General features: G+C 38.9%; 1 non-coding gene across 1 annotated transcript; it reads right to left on the bottom strand.

Moving 5' to 3' along the window:
* Positions 1 to 8,558: 8,558 nt before the first annotated feature.
* Positions 8,559 to 8,702, bottom strand: LOC115032447 (small nucleolar RNA SNORA48). The gene has a single exon (XR_003838124.1). It is a non-coding gene; the product is annotated as a small nucleolar RNA SNORA48 (small nucleolar RNA).
* Between the last annotated feature and the right edge of the window lie 7,979 nt (positions 8,703 to 16,681).

Here is a 16,681-nt window from a genome sequence, read left to right as displayed (position 1 = left end):
AAAAAATCCTTCCCTAAATTTCAAGCGTTAGCCATTCTTCCGTGACTTACTTTTTGTGATTCTGAACCTTGATGTATAAGTAATAAAGATCATAGATAATTTAGATTGAAAAAGTGATCAGAGAAATCTAGTGATAAACAGAAAGGAATTATGAAAATGTGACCTCACATACTCCCATCTAAAGTTCACATGAGATTCTAGACCACATGTGCCTTATTTGATCAGTGTGATGCCTATTCATAAAGCATTAGCTTTTTCTTGATTTTTGTGCCTATCCTTTTTTTTTCCCCATAGACTCAATCAACTAATTCATTCTCAGAAGGTAAAGAAAGGTTTTCTCCTCTTCAGAGTAGATAGATATATTGTAGGTAGGCAGATAAACTGATAATAGGAAAGGAAGAAAAGAAGAAACTAAAGACACAAGGGAAGGTAGCAAGGAGAGAAGGAAGGAGGGAAGCATAGAACTATGTGAATCAAAATCATGTGGTGACAGAGTTTGATTTCCTGATCCTATGACTCAGAGAGAGAGAGAAAGAGAGAGAGAGACAGAGACAGAGACAGAGAGAGACAGAGAGAGAGAAAAGGAAGAAATTCTCCATTCTCTTAACTAAAATGGGAAATACTCCTGAAAGAACCACCTTTCCAGAGGGGAAAAAAAAGACTGTTAGCAAATTCAACCAACACCCTAAAGCATTTCAGCCAACAATTAATTATAATACACAAGTGCATATATCAAGCAAGAATGAGGTTTCCTTCCCAGTTGCCTTAGTCATGATCTTAGTCCATGATAATGAGTCATATTACCCAACCTGCTACATGAAAGTCAGAGAATTTGGGTGCTGTGTCCTAACCCAACGGAGCAAATGAGTGTCAGGAGCCAGAGATCATTCCCACTGAGTCGTGTGCTGTGAAATCCAGGAGGAGGGGAAGTCATGGTCTGTTGAGTGTGGTAACATATTTAGTGTAACAGGAAAATAAATCACAGACACAGTGGAAACAATGGAAAAAGTCTGGGAACGTTATAAATGGAGATTTTCAGCATTTTACTTTTTTAATTAAACTAATAAAATTTATTTTAAAATATACAACTCAGTATTGACTTTGTTAAGTCATCAAAATAATTTACAGTTGTTAAATGCCTCTTAAATATACATGATATCTTCTGAAGCTAAAACTACTATGCACTCAAGCAGTCTTTAAAATCTATTTGGAACATTAAACATGATAGAAGTAGAAAAAAATCTCTTATGAATTCCTCTATGAAAGGAAATTGTGAAAAATTCCTGATTAGACAGAAACCATTCAATCTCTGAGGCAGAATACATAGCTTAACTGTGGCTTCATAGAATGAATTGGGAAGTGTTTCTTTTGTTTTTATTTTGGGGAACAGTTTGAAGAGTATTGGTATTAGGTCTTCTCTGAAGGACTGGTAGAATTCTGTACTAACCATGTCTGGTCCTGGGCTTTTTTTTTTTTTTTTTTTTTTTTTGAGACTTTTCATGAGTGCTACTATTTCTTTAGTGGTTATGGGACTGTTTAGATGGTTTATCTGATCCTGATTTAACTTTGGTATTTGGTATCTATCTAGAAAATTGTCCATTTCATACAGATTTTCCAGTTTTGTTGAATATAGGCTTTTGTAGTAGGATCTGATGATTTTTTAAATTTGCTCAGGTTCCATTGTTATATCTTCCTTTTTATTTCTGATTTTGTTAATTTAGGTGCTGTCTCTGTGCTCTCTGGTTAGTCTGGCTAAGGGTTTATCTATCTTGTTGATTTTTCTCAAAGAATCAGCTCCTGATTTTGTTGGTTCTTTGTGTAGTTCTTTTTGTTTCTACTTGGTTGATTCCAGCCCTGAGTTTGATTATTTCCTACATTCTACTACTATTGGGTATATATGCTTCTTTTTGTTCTAGGGTTTTCAGGAGTGTCATTAAGCTGCTAATGTATGCTCTCTCCAGTTCCTTTTGGGAGGCACTCAAAGCTATGAGTTTTTCTGTTAGCACTGTTTTCATTGTATCCCATAAATTTGGATATGTTGTGCCTTCATTTTCATTAAATTCTAAAAAGTTTCCCTTTCTTTCTTTCTTTCTTTCTTTCTTTCTTTCTTTCTTTCTTTCTTTCTTTCTTTCTTTCTTTCTTTCTTTCTTTCTTTCTTTCTTCCTTCCTTCCTTTTTTTCTTTCTTTCTTTCTTTCTTTCCTTTCTCTCTTTCTTTCTTTCTTTCTTTCTTTCTTTCTTTCTTTCTTTCTTTCTTTCTTTCTTTCTTTCTTGATCAAGTTATCATTAACTAGGGTGTTGTTCAGCTTCCATGTGTGTGTGGGCTTTCTGTTGTTTTTCTTGCTATTGAAGACCAGCCTTAGTCTATGGTGATCTGATAGGAGGCATGGGATTATTTCAATCTTCTTTTATCTGTTGAGGCCTGTTTTGTGACCAATTACATGGTCAATTTTGGAGAAGGTACCATAAGGTGCTGAGAAGAAGGTATATCCTTTTGTTTCAGGATAACATATTCTATAGATAGCTGTTAAATCCATTTGGTTCACAACTTATGTTAGTTTCACTGTGTCCCTGTTTAGTTTCTGTTTCCATGATCTGTCCATTGACAGTGGGGTGTTGAAGTCTCCCACTATTATTGTGTGAGGTACAATGTGTGATTTCAGCTTTAGTAAAGTTTCTTTTATGAATGTGGGTATCCTTGCATTTGGAGCATAGATGTTCAGAAATGAGAGTTTTTCTTGGTAGATTTTTCCTTTGATGAGTACAAAGTGTACTTCCTTATCCTTTTTGATAACTTTTGCTTAAAAGTCTATTTTGTTGATTTTATTCAATATTAGAATGGATACTTCAGCTTATTTCTTGGGACCATTTGCTTGGAAAAAATTTTCCCATCCTTTTACTTTGAGTTTGTGTCTGTCTTTGACACTGAGGTGTGGTTCTTGTATGCAGCAAAATGCTGGGTCCTGTTTACATATCCGGTCTGTTAGTGTATGTCCTTTTATTGGGAAATTGAGTCCATTGATGTTAAAAGATATTAAAGAATAGTGATTGCTGCTTTCTGTTATTTTCTATTTTATTTTTGTTTGTGTAGGTATCTTCTTTTGAGTTTGCTGCTTTTTTTCTAGGGTGTAGTTTCCCACCTCATGTTGGCATTTTCTGTCTATTATCCTTTGTAGGGCTGTATTTGTGGGAATATATTGTGTAGATTTGTTTTTGTCATGGAATATCTTGGTTTCTCCATCTATGGTAATTAAAAAGTTTTTTTGGTATAGTAGCCTGGGCTGGCATTTGTGTTCTCTTAGGGTCTGTGTGACATCTGCCCAGGATCTTCTAGCTTTGATAGTTTCTGGTGAGAAGTCTGGTATAATTCTGTTAGGTCTGCCTTCATATGTTATTTGACCTTTTCCCCTTTCTATTTTTAATATTCTTTGTTTTGTGCATTTGGTGTTTTGACTATTATTTGACAAGAGGAATTTCTTTTCTGGTCCAATCTATGTGGAGTTCTGTAAGCCTCTTGTATATTTATGGGTATCTTTTTCCTTCGGTTAGGGAAGTTTTCTTCTATAGTTTTGTTGAAGATATTTACTGGCCCTTTAAGTTGAGAATCTTCACTCTCTTCTATACCTAATATCATTAGGTTTGGTCTTCTCCTTGTGCCCTGGATTTTCTGGATGTTTTGAGTTAGGAGCTTTTTGCATTTTACACTTTCTTTGACTGTTGTGTCAGTGTTTTCTATGGTATCTTCTACACCTGAGATTTTCTCTTCTATCTTTTGTATTCTTTTCATGATGCTTGCATCTCTGACTCCTGATTTTTTCCTAGGTTTTCTATCTCCAGTGTTGTCTCCCTTTGTGATTTCTTTATTGTTTCTACTTCCATTTGTAGATCCTGGATGGTTTTGTTCCATTCCTTTACCTGTTTTGTTGTGTTTTCCTGTAATACTTTAATGGATTTTTGTGTTTCCATTTTAAGGGCTTCTACCTGGTTACCTGTGTTTTCCTGTACTTCTTTAGGGGAGTTACTTATGTCCTTTTTAAAGTCCTCTATCATCATCATGAGATGTGACTTTAAATCAGAGTCTTGCTTTTCTGGTATGTTGGTGTATCCAGGGCTCCTTGTGGTGGGAGAACTGGGTTTTGATGGTGCCAAGTAACCTTGGTTTCTGTTACTTATGTTCTGGCCTTTGGCTCTTGCCATCTGGTTATCTTTGACTGTGGCTTGTCCCTCCTTCAAGCTTGTGTGTCAGTATTCCAGAGAGACCAGTTCTTTCTAGGGAGGAATTTGGGTATGGAGAGCTGTGGCACAGGATCAACTCCAGGGTGAAGACAGAAACCAAAATGATTGTGTCTCTAGCTGTTCCTTGGTTCCTGTGACCTGATGACTCTGGGAGGGTCCCTCTTCGTCTTGGAATTTGAACAGAAGTGTTGGTCTTACCTGTGTTCACAGGTGTGCCAGCACTCCTGGGAGACCTGCTCTTGTGTTTGGGTATGGAGCGCTGTGGCACAGGATCTGCTCTTGATACAGACAGAAACCGGAAGGATCCTGTTCCAGGCTGCTACTCAGTTCCTCTGTCCTGAGGGCTCCAGGCTGGTCCTAGGAACAAAAGTGGTGGTCTTACATGTGCTCACAGGCTTGTCAGCACTCCTGGGAGACCAGCTTTCTCCTGGTGGGGTTTGGATATGGAGTGCTATGGCACAGGATCATCTCTGGGTGCTGTGGCCAGCATTTTACTTTTGAATTCACCTTTAAAAAGCAGATGTGGGCTAGTGAGAGAGTTCAGTGGATAAAGCTTCAAAGCCAGATTCCCCAGGCCCCACATGGTGGAAGGAAAGAATCAACTCACAAGAAACAAATTGTCCTCTGACCTCATTCATGCCAAGGTGTGAGCACCTCCCTCCGCACACAAATAAATGAATGTAAAAACCACAATGCTTTCAAAAAGAAAGACAGATGTGAGCCCACCCATGTAATTAAAGACTACACTAAGCAGACAATAATTATAGCAAAGCATATAGAGCATTTATATAGATGAGTCCTTAAGCAGTTGAGCAGCAGGAAGAAAAGATGGTATTTATATCTACTTCTCTGCTGAAAACATGGGTGTCAGTGTTTTAAAATTACTTATATATTTGACAGAAGAATAATATACAGGTATTGATCAAATGCTTTGGATAAAAATAGTTTCTCTAGTAATAGCCATTCTCTAAAACACACGTCAATTTGTCATGTTGTCAGTATTTCTATATTATTTCTTTGTCCATTCCTCACAACTATTGAATGTCATCTGCGAGACTGGATTTTTAAGTAATCATCCTGTCTAACACTCAAAGTTCCAATCCTTTTCAAGCATTCATTTTTATAGCGTATCTACGAACCAGCTGACATTCCACTCACTATTTAGTCTCTGAGTGTAAAAAAAATAAAATCATTCAAAAGGCTCTTCATATTTGAGATGATTGACCTTGCATTATGAAAAAGTTCCTGAAAACATGTTGTATTTAACTTCTCATCATTTCTTCTCAATCAACCATCTCATCAGCTAGCTAATGCTTCTAAGAGCTCTTTATATCTCTAAGAAGCAGAATCTAGTGGATTTGGGTAGCTTCTGATCATTCTTTTTAGAAAAGATTAATTTTATTTTTATTCATTGTATATATGTGAACATGTCTACATGCAGGTGTATGCAGTTGCCTTTGAAGTCTATAATAGGGAGTCATGTTTCTTAGAGCTTGAATTAAATGGTTGTAAATCTCCCCCATGTAGGCACTAGAAACTGACTTTGTGTTTTCTGGAAGAACCATAAGCATTAAAAAATAATCACTTTTTATTGATTCTTTGTGAGCTTCCATGACAGCCCTGCTCATCTCCCTGTTCCCTTGTCCCCTCATATGCATCCTTTGTTCTTGCTACCTACCTCCAAATAAAAAACACACAAACAGAAACAAAACATTGAAAACTTTCCACTATGGAAGCTGTAGTATGTCAGTGAGTCCCACATGATCTCCCTCTGTCCTTACATCTTAATTTGCAAGTGATCACTGCAATTACTTACTGATTTGGTTTGAGATCTCTGGCTTATGGGACACCATAAAGAATGCATCCTCATTGGGTCTCCTCCAGGTTGTTGTTTTGTGTCATGGTGATCTTGAAGCCTTGAATCTACAGGACTGGCCCCTTCATGTGCTCCAGTCATTCAGTGATGGAGAAGATTCTGGTGTAGGTCAACCCAAGGCCCTGAATCTAGGCCTGTTTCATACCTGAGAAGCTGAGCCTGCCAGTTCTCTTGCATATCCCTACTTCCACCAGGGTGAGCTCCCTGGCTCTGCTCCAGCTAGGCCACCTAATGCTGCCATCTTTAGGAGGCAGGTCAGCTCTCCTGCTCTCATATCCATGTGTCATCTCACCCACAACCATGCTTCCATATCTCGTTTCAGTGTGCTTTACAGAGTCATTATCCCAAGTACTTCAGCCTTTGAGGAGCTGGACCAATTCTCCCACTCTTACACCGTTGGGCTGGCCCATCAATGCCTTTACCACGAGGACCAGCTCCCATCATGTTGTCCAGGCAAGATACAGTGCCTGCTCACCAAAATGCTACACCCAGTGAAGGGGCAGGGCTAGCTTTCCTGCTCTCATGCCTGTGGGCCAACTCTTCTAACTACCACAGGTACCAACAGTAGAGAGTGGAAAGCTGTCACTCATCACACCCATTGAACCCATGCCACCAAATGACAGACAAGTGGCTTGGCAAACTCTCCTCCACTCTCTCCCTGGGGGTCAGCTCCCCTGTTCCCCCTCCACCAGGGCTAGTTCTACTGTGCTTTACAGGCTGTGTACAGGGCCTGTTCTGAGTGCCACAGCCTTTGAGATGCCTGTCTAACTCATCCACTCTCATGATCCCAGGGCCAGCTCTCCTGACTATAGCAGATGGTGAAAGATGAGGGAGAAAAGAACATCACCCCAACCACCTTATGGCAGACTAGTGGTAGAGACAGCTCTTCAGTTCATTTGCCTTTAGGGCTGGATGACTTCTGTGCCCCTTCCACCAGGGTTAGGACTACTGTGTCACCCAAGTGAGGTGTGTGGCCCACTCTCTTGCTTTTATATGCTGAGGCCAGTTCTCCCAACTGCTTCAGATGGCCAGGGGTGAAGGGACATAGGCCTTCTCTACTCATACCTCCAAGACTAGTCTACCTTATGGCAGAGGAATGGAAAGGCCAACTATCCCTTGCTCATGCCCTAGGGCACCTCACCCATGCCCGGTCACTGGTCATCTCTACTGTTTTATCTGTGTGAAATGCAGAGACAGCCCCGCCCACCCCCCTCCCCCCTCAAGTACCTCTGGTGGTGAGGGGCAAGGGAACTCACCCTTAAACCCACTCCACATCATATCAGACTAGTGGTAAGGCCAGCTCTCCCTCACTCATGCCCTAGGAGTTGACTCCCCACAAGCCTCCCACCAGGGCCAGCTACACTGCTTTGCATGATTGAGGTACAAGGCCCACTCTCTCAAGTGGTGTGAAAGGTAGGGCCAGCTCTCCAGAGTGCTGTTTGGGGCTAGTTCTGTGCAGTCCCTGAACATCCATGTAGTCTCAAACAGCTGCCCCAACCAGGAATGTCCCCATGTTCTCTAGTGGTAATATGAGCACTGACCCTTGCTGTTGTGTAGACACATACCCAGACAGGATCCTCGGTGGCAGCTTGGGCTGGGACCTCACCCTGGCTCTAGGTGGCACGCTAGAGACAGGTAGCACACTCAAGGCTGGTGGTCACTGTGTGACATCCTAGTGCCAGCAGGTGTCTATGGCCTGTCTATGAGTTGCTCTGGAGGCAGCTCAGTGAATGGCATGGCATCCACAGGTCTCTGTTGGTATTCCTCTTGCTGATCTGTGTTGCTTAGATTAGATAAGATTTGATTAGATCGTATTGGATTTTTTCTTTGATTTTTAATTAATTTTTTAAAATTAATTATTTCATTTATTTACATCACTAATGTTGCCCTTTCCCTGTTTCTCTCCCAGAGTTCTTCACCCCATCCTCTCTCCCCTTCACCTCTAAAAGGGTGCTCCCCTTGCCACCCCTTCCTCCCAACATTTCCCTTTCCTAGGACATCAAGTCTCTACAAGATTAGATACATCATCTCTTACTGAGTCCAGAAAAGACAGTCCTCTGTTACAAGGCAGTTCTCTGATAGGGGTCTCAAACCACCCTGTTTATGCTCTTTGGTGGCTTAGTCTCTGGGAGCCCCCAGTGGTCTGGTTTAGTTGACACTGTTAGTCATCCTATGAGGTTGCCATCCCATTCAGCTCTCATCCCCTAACTTTTCCATAGGGGTCCCTGATTTCATTCCAATGGTTGGCTCCAAGTATCTGCATCTGTCTCAGTCAAACTGCTGATAGAACCTCTCAGAGGACAACCACACTGGGCTCCTATCTGCAACTGAAACATAGCATCAATAATAGTGTATGCATTTGGTGCTTCCCCATCGGATGGATCCCAAATTGGGCCAGTCACTAGATAAGCCATTCCTTCAGTCTCTGCTTCATTTTTGTCCCTAAATTTCTCTGTCCTAGGCAGAATACAGCTTTGGTCACCAAGTCAGGGATCCAGTTACGATGAACAAAGGACTGTCATTTGCTTTACCCCTGACTGATATAAGAACAACACCACTAAAGAGGTGTCTCTTTGCCTATTGCCAGGGAGACAATAAGTATTCTTAACAACTTATCCACCTCTCCAGTTCCTTATGCGTTACTTTTAAAATATACTTTGTTGTTTTCAGTTTGGGCTAAAGAGAACCAGTGCTCAAATTTGGTGCTCAAATATGAATGACCAACACCCAAGTTCCCAGCTCTGGGCTATATTACCTGTTTTTAGATTGTTTACAGTTATGTACCATGTTCATTTCCATTTAATTTAATTTGCTTTTAGCCATGGCTGGGAGTCAAATTAGATAAACTGGCCTTGAACCTACAGGCAGTCTCCTGTCTCAGAATTCACTGTCCTGCGATCACAGACAAACATTACCATACTTGGTCTTTAATTAATGATTAATAATGTATAGTGTAGTTATTAAATTTTTTGTTTTCTAAATTCAATTTTAAAATTCTTATTCATTATATAATATGTAGAAGAAATAACACACAAAGCACAAATCAAATGTTTCTGATCTCACAGTCACACTCTGCTGGCTAATTGTGGCTGTCAAATTGACTCACCAAAAGAAGTAGTTTCATGAAAAATTGCCTCCATAGATTGACATGCAGGACATGCCTGTGAAGCATTTTGTTGATTGCTAATTCATATAGAAGGATCCAGCCCACTGTGGGCAATATCTTCTCTTGTTAAGTGGACCTGAGCTGAATAAGAAAAGTAGCTGAACAAAATAAGCAACACTCTTCAGTGATTTCTGCTCCAGGTTCTCCCTTGCACTTCCATCTTAGCTTCTCTCAGGGATAAACTTTACCTGGAGGTGTCACATGGAACAGACACTTTCCTTGCCATGTGCTTTTTGTTTACAGTGTTTATTAACAGCAATAGAAACAGTCTAAACCATCACCCTGCCCCGTATCTTAGCCCCCACAGACTCTTCACAAAAAAACATATTCTTTAGGATATCTTTAGGAAATGTATAATAATTTACAATTATAGCTACAGCTAAGCTGGGAAACTGGCATTGGTAAAATTAAAATCTTACAATCATAAAATGCATGGTAGCTACTTAGTACCACAAACTGTTGACTGTGAAATGTGAACATTTCTAAGAAGCAGAACATGGCTTCCAATTTATTTGAAAACTTAAATGAAAACAACAAAGAGCAAAGCCATGAAATATATTTCATACTTATGAATTAGAATCTTATCCTCCAGGTAGTTTCTTTTAAAGCATGCATGCACATCTATCTTAGCCATCATACCCAACATCCCCAGGACCCTATACAAATGCACTAATAGAAAACAAATTTTCAACCTTACCTCATCCCAAAGATTTGGCCCTCATCTTAAAAGCAGCAATAAATCCTGACATCCCCCTCCACTGTTCATCACTAGTTTGCTGACTCAGCAAGCTGGGCCATGCTGACTATAATTCCAGAAATAATGCCTTCCCAAAGCAATATTCTCAGATATGCTGAATCAGCATCTTGAAGGCCATGTAGCACAAAGAGATGCTTGAAACACCATGTCTGCCCCAATGTTTATCAGTAGAAATAGGTACTCAACACACAGACAAGATCACAGAGTATTGGGAATCTTTTAACCCAATACCAGACTATTATAGGTTGTATAGCTATCTCCTAGGAATTGAAATATTTTCTTCAGGAGGAAGGCTAATTAAAACTAAGGAAGCAAATAGAACTCACAAAACTCAGGAAATTAATAAACTTACAAGTCACAGGAAGCTCCTGAAACTATAGGATTCACAAAGCTCCTCCCCAAGTTAGGTAAACACTAACAATTGTTGGCAAAAGGAGACTTTCCTGCCAGGCCAGCTGGTCTAACTGAGAATCCAGCAAAAAGAAAAGAGTCCAGCAAGAAGAATGTAGCTTCTGTTAGTTCCTATCCATTCTGGGTGGGCATTTTAGTAGTAATCTTACTATTGAGTTATACATATTCCTGTAAGTAATCCCAATAAATTCACTGGATCATTAAGCCACCGTTGCATAGAAACACTTCTTTGGTCTGTCTTTGTTGTCCTTTCTGGAGTGAAGAATCATTTGCTTACGTATTCCCAGGAAGTGTCACAAAGACTTATATGGTAGAAACTGTAGATTCTTTTAGTCTTACTATTTTATCTGATTTTAGGAGTTGTTCATTTCATAAATTTCCAAGTCTGATACATTACTATGATGACAGGATGTGACAAAATGATCTGTGATGTTTTGACTTATTTAAATCAACATAACTATGCGATTCTATTACATTGTTAAGATATGAGTTTTATTTTAGCAAACATACTTCAGAAATACAATGACAACTGCCTGATAAGGCTGCCAAATGTTAGAATGCTAAGATCTAGTGATCCAGGCTATATGTATCTAGACTGATGGTTATAAAGTATATAATATGAGCTGACTATAGAAACAGATATGAAATTATCTATGATGTGTATCAGCTAAAGTGGGTATCAGTATAAAAAGCAAGTAGATAAGATTTTATCTCTGGTTTTCTATATTATACTGGGTTCAATCACCAAAACTCTATTGGATAAGAAGTCATAGATTTGACTAATCATCTGATAGTTATAGATTTCAACCCAAATTAAATCTAATACCAGACCATATTCTGTTCTCACCAAGTTGGCTTCAGTATGTCATATTGACAACTCCAAGAGTTGATGAATACAAAAATACACCAGAAATTTTCTATACATTTGGTGATGGTATACACTGATGTAGCCATTTTCAAAAATGGCAATATTTACCCATATGCGTGTGTGTGTGTGTCTGTACCATAGTTCTAATGGCTCTATATTGAAAGGAATATCCATCCAAAATATGCATAAGTTCATGTTTATTAATAACAACTCCACAGTTAAAGATAAACAAAGATCCATGTAGAGACTTCAGATATATTCATTATGGCACAATGAGTTACAGCAATGAGGTTTTCTTATATATGTTAAAATTATTTTCTTACAGTGTCACTTAAAATTATACAGCACAGGCTGGAGAGATACTCAGTGGTTAAGAACACTTACTGTGTTTGCAAAGGGCCTGAGTTAAGTTCCTAGTATGCATATCCAGCAACTCAAAAACAATGAAACTACAGCTGCAAGTTATCTGAGTACTGAGTGTTTCTTGTTGGGGAACGATAAGCCCCCTTAACGTTGGGAGCTGCCCTACATGAGTGCTGAAAGCCAAACTTGCCTCCCATAGAAGAGCAGGAAATTCTCAACCACTGAGGCATCTCTCCAGCCCACTGGAAAATGAATGGTGAGAAGCCTCATCTACCTTTCAGGAAACCCTATCTTGTACTCCTACCTTCTAGATAGTGAATACCAAAAGATGTCTCCAGTCAAACCTAATGTGCTCTAGGTATCAAAATCACTCCCACTGACAAATACTCTTCCAGGGAACTCGGGGGTACTGAGCACATCTATGTCTATAATAATTGAGAAAGTGTTGACACTTGAGTACTGAATAGCAATAGAACAAAAGATAAAAATCTCATGAGCAAGATGTTAAATCTAGACTATGCCATAGAATGTAGGTGGCTTTGCTGATTCTCAGCCCCCGGATTAACCCTCAGCTTCATTTATTCAGACCCATTTACCCCATGACTCAACCAATGCTGTTATGCATAGACCTTCATCCTCAGGGGTCCCTATGCCCTGCTCTGATTACTAAATGATCCAGAAGTAGATGAACATCCAACCTCAAAATGAGGCTGTCCATGTTACAAATCACATAAGAAAACACACATTCACATAGGTTCAACCATTTTGTGTTCAAGAAAGTAACAAGTGTCAGAAATAAGAAATTACCAAGTCTTCTCCTTGATGAGATAGTCTTCATGCTTTCTCATATCATTCTTCGCTAGCCCTACCCATTCCTTGTACCAACATGTTTAGCTAGATAATTTGTATTAGTTAAATTCACCAGCCATCTCAGTTTAGATTGAAACTCTCCAGAGAACAACCTGGCTTAAGGAGGAAAAGAGGCTCCTGATGACATTTAGTCCATCAGTTGCATCTAAGCAGGTGTAACATTTCCCTACCTACAGGCTTCCCCTTTGCACAACTAAAGATATTTGGTTCTTTTATCAAAGCTGTGTCTGGTCAAAACAAGAGAACAAGAGATTGTGCTCAGTTCCTACTGCTGGAGAACTTCAATCACTCTCTACTTTTTTTTTTTTAATTCTTTGAGAATTTCAGTACAACATATTTTGGTCATATTCACCCCTTGCTCCCTGCCAATAAACTTCTCCCAGGCCCACTGCCCTCTCAAATATATGCTTCGTCCACTATTTCTAAAATATAGAATTATTGAATCCATTTATATTGCTAGTAAATACTTGGATGTAGGAGAGACTAGTGTACCATGAGCTTCTAGCACTCATGTCCCTGAACGAAACAGACTCTCCCCATAGTGCCAAAACTCATTAAGTAGGAGTGAGACCTTTAAGACAAAACTTCTAACTGAATTTAGAACTTACTGAATCAGTCATACTGGGTAACAAGCAAGATACAGTAACCCTCCTGACCCTACCTCCCTAGATCCTGGATTACACTCTGCTTACCTTTTTGTCTGGGTCATGTGGATCTAAATACAGGTTCTCATGCTTGCAGGACAAGGGAATTTATCCATTAAACTATCTCTCAAATCTGACAATGATTTTTTTTTACAAGAATATGAATGGTGCTTTCCATTTTATAACATAAGATATAATAAATGAATAACCATGATAATATTCATTTTAATTATGAATATGAAGGATAAAATCTCCCATAGAGTTGAAATCTATATTCACCCATATAAGAAAATGTGTTTAAAATCCATTCACTTGTTTTGGCCTGTGCAGAGTGATATATGCAACACATGAAAACAGGAAAAAGGAGATGCCAAAGCAACATAAAAGAAAGGGGAAGAAAAGGAGTTATGTGTTCAATAGGCATAACTTTTGTCCCTCTCAAAAGTATAGATGAACAAATATACAATTTACAGATTTAAAAGAGACTGTTATTTGGACTTTAATTGATGCTTCAACGTCCCTTCTAGCCCACTGACCAATGGAATAGGAGTAGAATGGTTAGTTGGAAGTGGGAGATGTAGACCTGTTTAGAAGTAGATCTTTGGGGGTTATTCCAAACATGAATCAGTAACAGCAGTCCAGTCCAATCAATAAACGAGAATCATTTTAATCACATTTAAAATGTGAATAGTTTAACAAAATATGAATCAGTAGAAGTGGCTTGATTGGGAAGATCATGAGGCTCTGCCTAGTTGGCACGAGTCTGTAGAGGGGTCAATAAGCAGCCAGAACACCATCAGACATTTTTTGGTGCTTTTCCTTCTCTGAAGTCACAGCAAGTGAAAGTCAGCAAAGTGTTGCAAGGTGAACCAATGCAAGAGTGCTCTCAACAAGACCAATGAAGTGTTGCAAGATAAACCAATGAAGGATCTTTATTCATTGTTGGGTACTACTTATACTTTTTGCAAATATCATATGTCCTCTTAAATGTCTGCATCAGCAAAGCATCCTCTCATAGGACAGCTTCCAGAAAAGGATCACCTGACATAATGAATCTCCAAAGAAACCAGAAATTTTGTCTTTACTGTTAGAAATATCTAATACATATCTAAGCAGAGCTCTGATAAACACAGGACTTTCTGGAGGAAATTTAAATGATCTGGTTTTATTATTACTGCAGGTGTGTGTTTGAGGTGAATGTGACAATACAAGTATATGACAGGGCACATATGTGGAGATCAGAGGCCAGCTTTCTTAAGTGTTCTTCTTCCTATGTTGACAAGTTTTGAGGTCTGAACTCAGGTCATCAGGCTTGCACAGCAAAGTGCTTCAGTGTCTTGAGTCTGTTTGCTGGCCCAACACATGTTTGATAATCTTTTGAAGTATCTAAATATGAATAAAGAAACTGATACCAGCAATATTAGTAAGTAGGGTGCAAAACAGAGCTGATAAAGTAGGAACATTAGTGAATGCAGGAAACATGGGTAAAAGATTTTCTACTCAGACACCAGACAATCCTGTACCCTCATTTGCATTTTGGAGACCAGAAGTAATTTGAACTAATCTCAAACTATCTGTCAAAAGACAGTTTTGCTCAGAAGTTAGGTATGAATTTTGAGAGGTACACTAGTTATGTGTGTATGCACATATATGTGCATGTTCCTATGAGAGGACACCTGTATTTGTAGGTGTACATTTTTGTGTATGACTTTAGATATCAGAGGTCAACCTCAGGCCTTTTCCTGGGAACTCTGCTTCTTGTTCACTGAGACAGGGTCTTTCCTGAAATTTGTCAAGTAGACTTGCCAGGCTAGTCAGAGATCTAGGGATCTGTCTATAACCACCTACCTGGAACTATGATTACAGGAACATGCCACCATGCCCAGCTTCTTCAAGTGCTAGAGATGAAAATCAAGCTGTCCTGTTTGTAACACTGGACTCCCTTTCCAGCTCATATTACATAATACTGAAAGAGCATGATCATGGCCCAGTCTCTCAACAGTCTTAAAGACAGAGAAGGTAAAAAAAGAGAGAATCATAGAGTTTTCAAAAGACTAATCAAAAGGAAATCAGCATACATTTAATATAACACAGAATTCTAAGCTGTTAGCTGAGCAACATCTTCCTCATTACAATATTGGCACAGGGAGTAAAGAACTGTGTATTTCTTAAACTGATCAATGATCTTCATTTTAAAACAGATTGTTGTGTTTTATTATTCGAACATATTTTTATGAATGCCTGCACACACGCATGGGCAGGAAGTGTCCACATAGGTCAGAAGAGGACACCAAGTCCCCCCGAGTAGGACACTTGTGTGACACTTGTGACAGCCACTTGTGAGACATCCCACATATGTTCTAGGAATGGAAGTATTGTCCTGTGAAAGAATAGGAAGCATTTTAAAGAATAAAACATAGCTCCACTCCCTTTGTTATTTTCTTGCTACCACTATCTGTCATTACACCAAAGGTCCTGTCTTAGCTACGGATTTTGCTGTGATAAAGACTGTGACCAAAACAAACTTGGGGAGGAAAGGGTTTATTCTATCTTAGATCATACTCCATTACTAAGAGAACATAGAGCAAAAACATGGAGCAGGAACTGAAGTAGCAACCATGAAGGACCACTACTTACTGGCTTGCTCCTGACAGCTGACTCAGCCTGCTTTCTTATAGAACAAAGAATAACCTGCCTTGGGGCAAAAGCACATTGTGAATACAATGTGGTTTGGGACACCTATATCATTCAGTAATCCAAAAAATGCAGCACAGATTTGCCTATAGTCAGATCTTATGAAGGTATTTTCTCAGTTCAGATCCTCTTTTCTCTAATGACTCTATCTTGTGTTTGGTTGACAAAGATCTAACATGGAACAGGCAGTTTAAGCATTCCAGAGCTGATCAGCTTGGACAGACACAAAAGTATGTGGGTTTACCAGATGGACCAAATATCCATTAAGTGATCGGAGAAGAATATTATAACAGAGATTTCAAGACACTCCAGAGAAAACCACATTTTCCCATCATGTTCACACTTGCACCATAACAAAGACAGATAGATACTAGTGGCATCAGTCTTGCCATGTAAAGTCTATCTGACTTCTACACAGACCTAACACAATCAAGCATAATCTAATTATAAAAATGGATATAGTACGAAATTTTGTGCAAAATTACATTTGAAATTTTACGTGAAATTCTGTAATTTTATATAAATTTACATATTTATAATAATTTTATTATATATTTATAGAGTTCATGTTATGCTATGGATTTGATAAATATACATATTTATGTAATAAGTTGTATATTTTATAAATTTATATGATTTACATTTTGAGATAATGAAATTAAAATATAAACAATCTTGTTGAACCAGCTGTAATGTTTATATTTCATTGTTGTAGTGTTTTGTCATTTCTAGGAGACACAACCTCATGGCAGACACCCTGGTCCTCTGGCTCTTATAATATTTCTACCCCTCTTATTC

This window comes from Mus caroli, unplaced genomic scaffold (assembly GCF_978045245.1).
Source record: "Mus caroli unplaced genomic scaffold, Mus_caroli_1 scaffold_1, whole genome shotgun sequence".
Classification (NCBI taxonomy): Eukaryota; Metazoa; Chordata; class Mammalia; order Rodentia; family Muridae; genus Mus; species Mus caroli.
The sequence above is the reverse complement of the archived record's forward strand: the minus strand, read 5'-3'. Positions and strand labels throughout refer to the sequence as shown.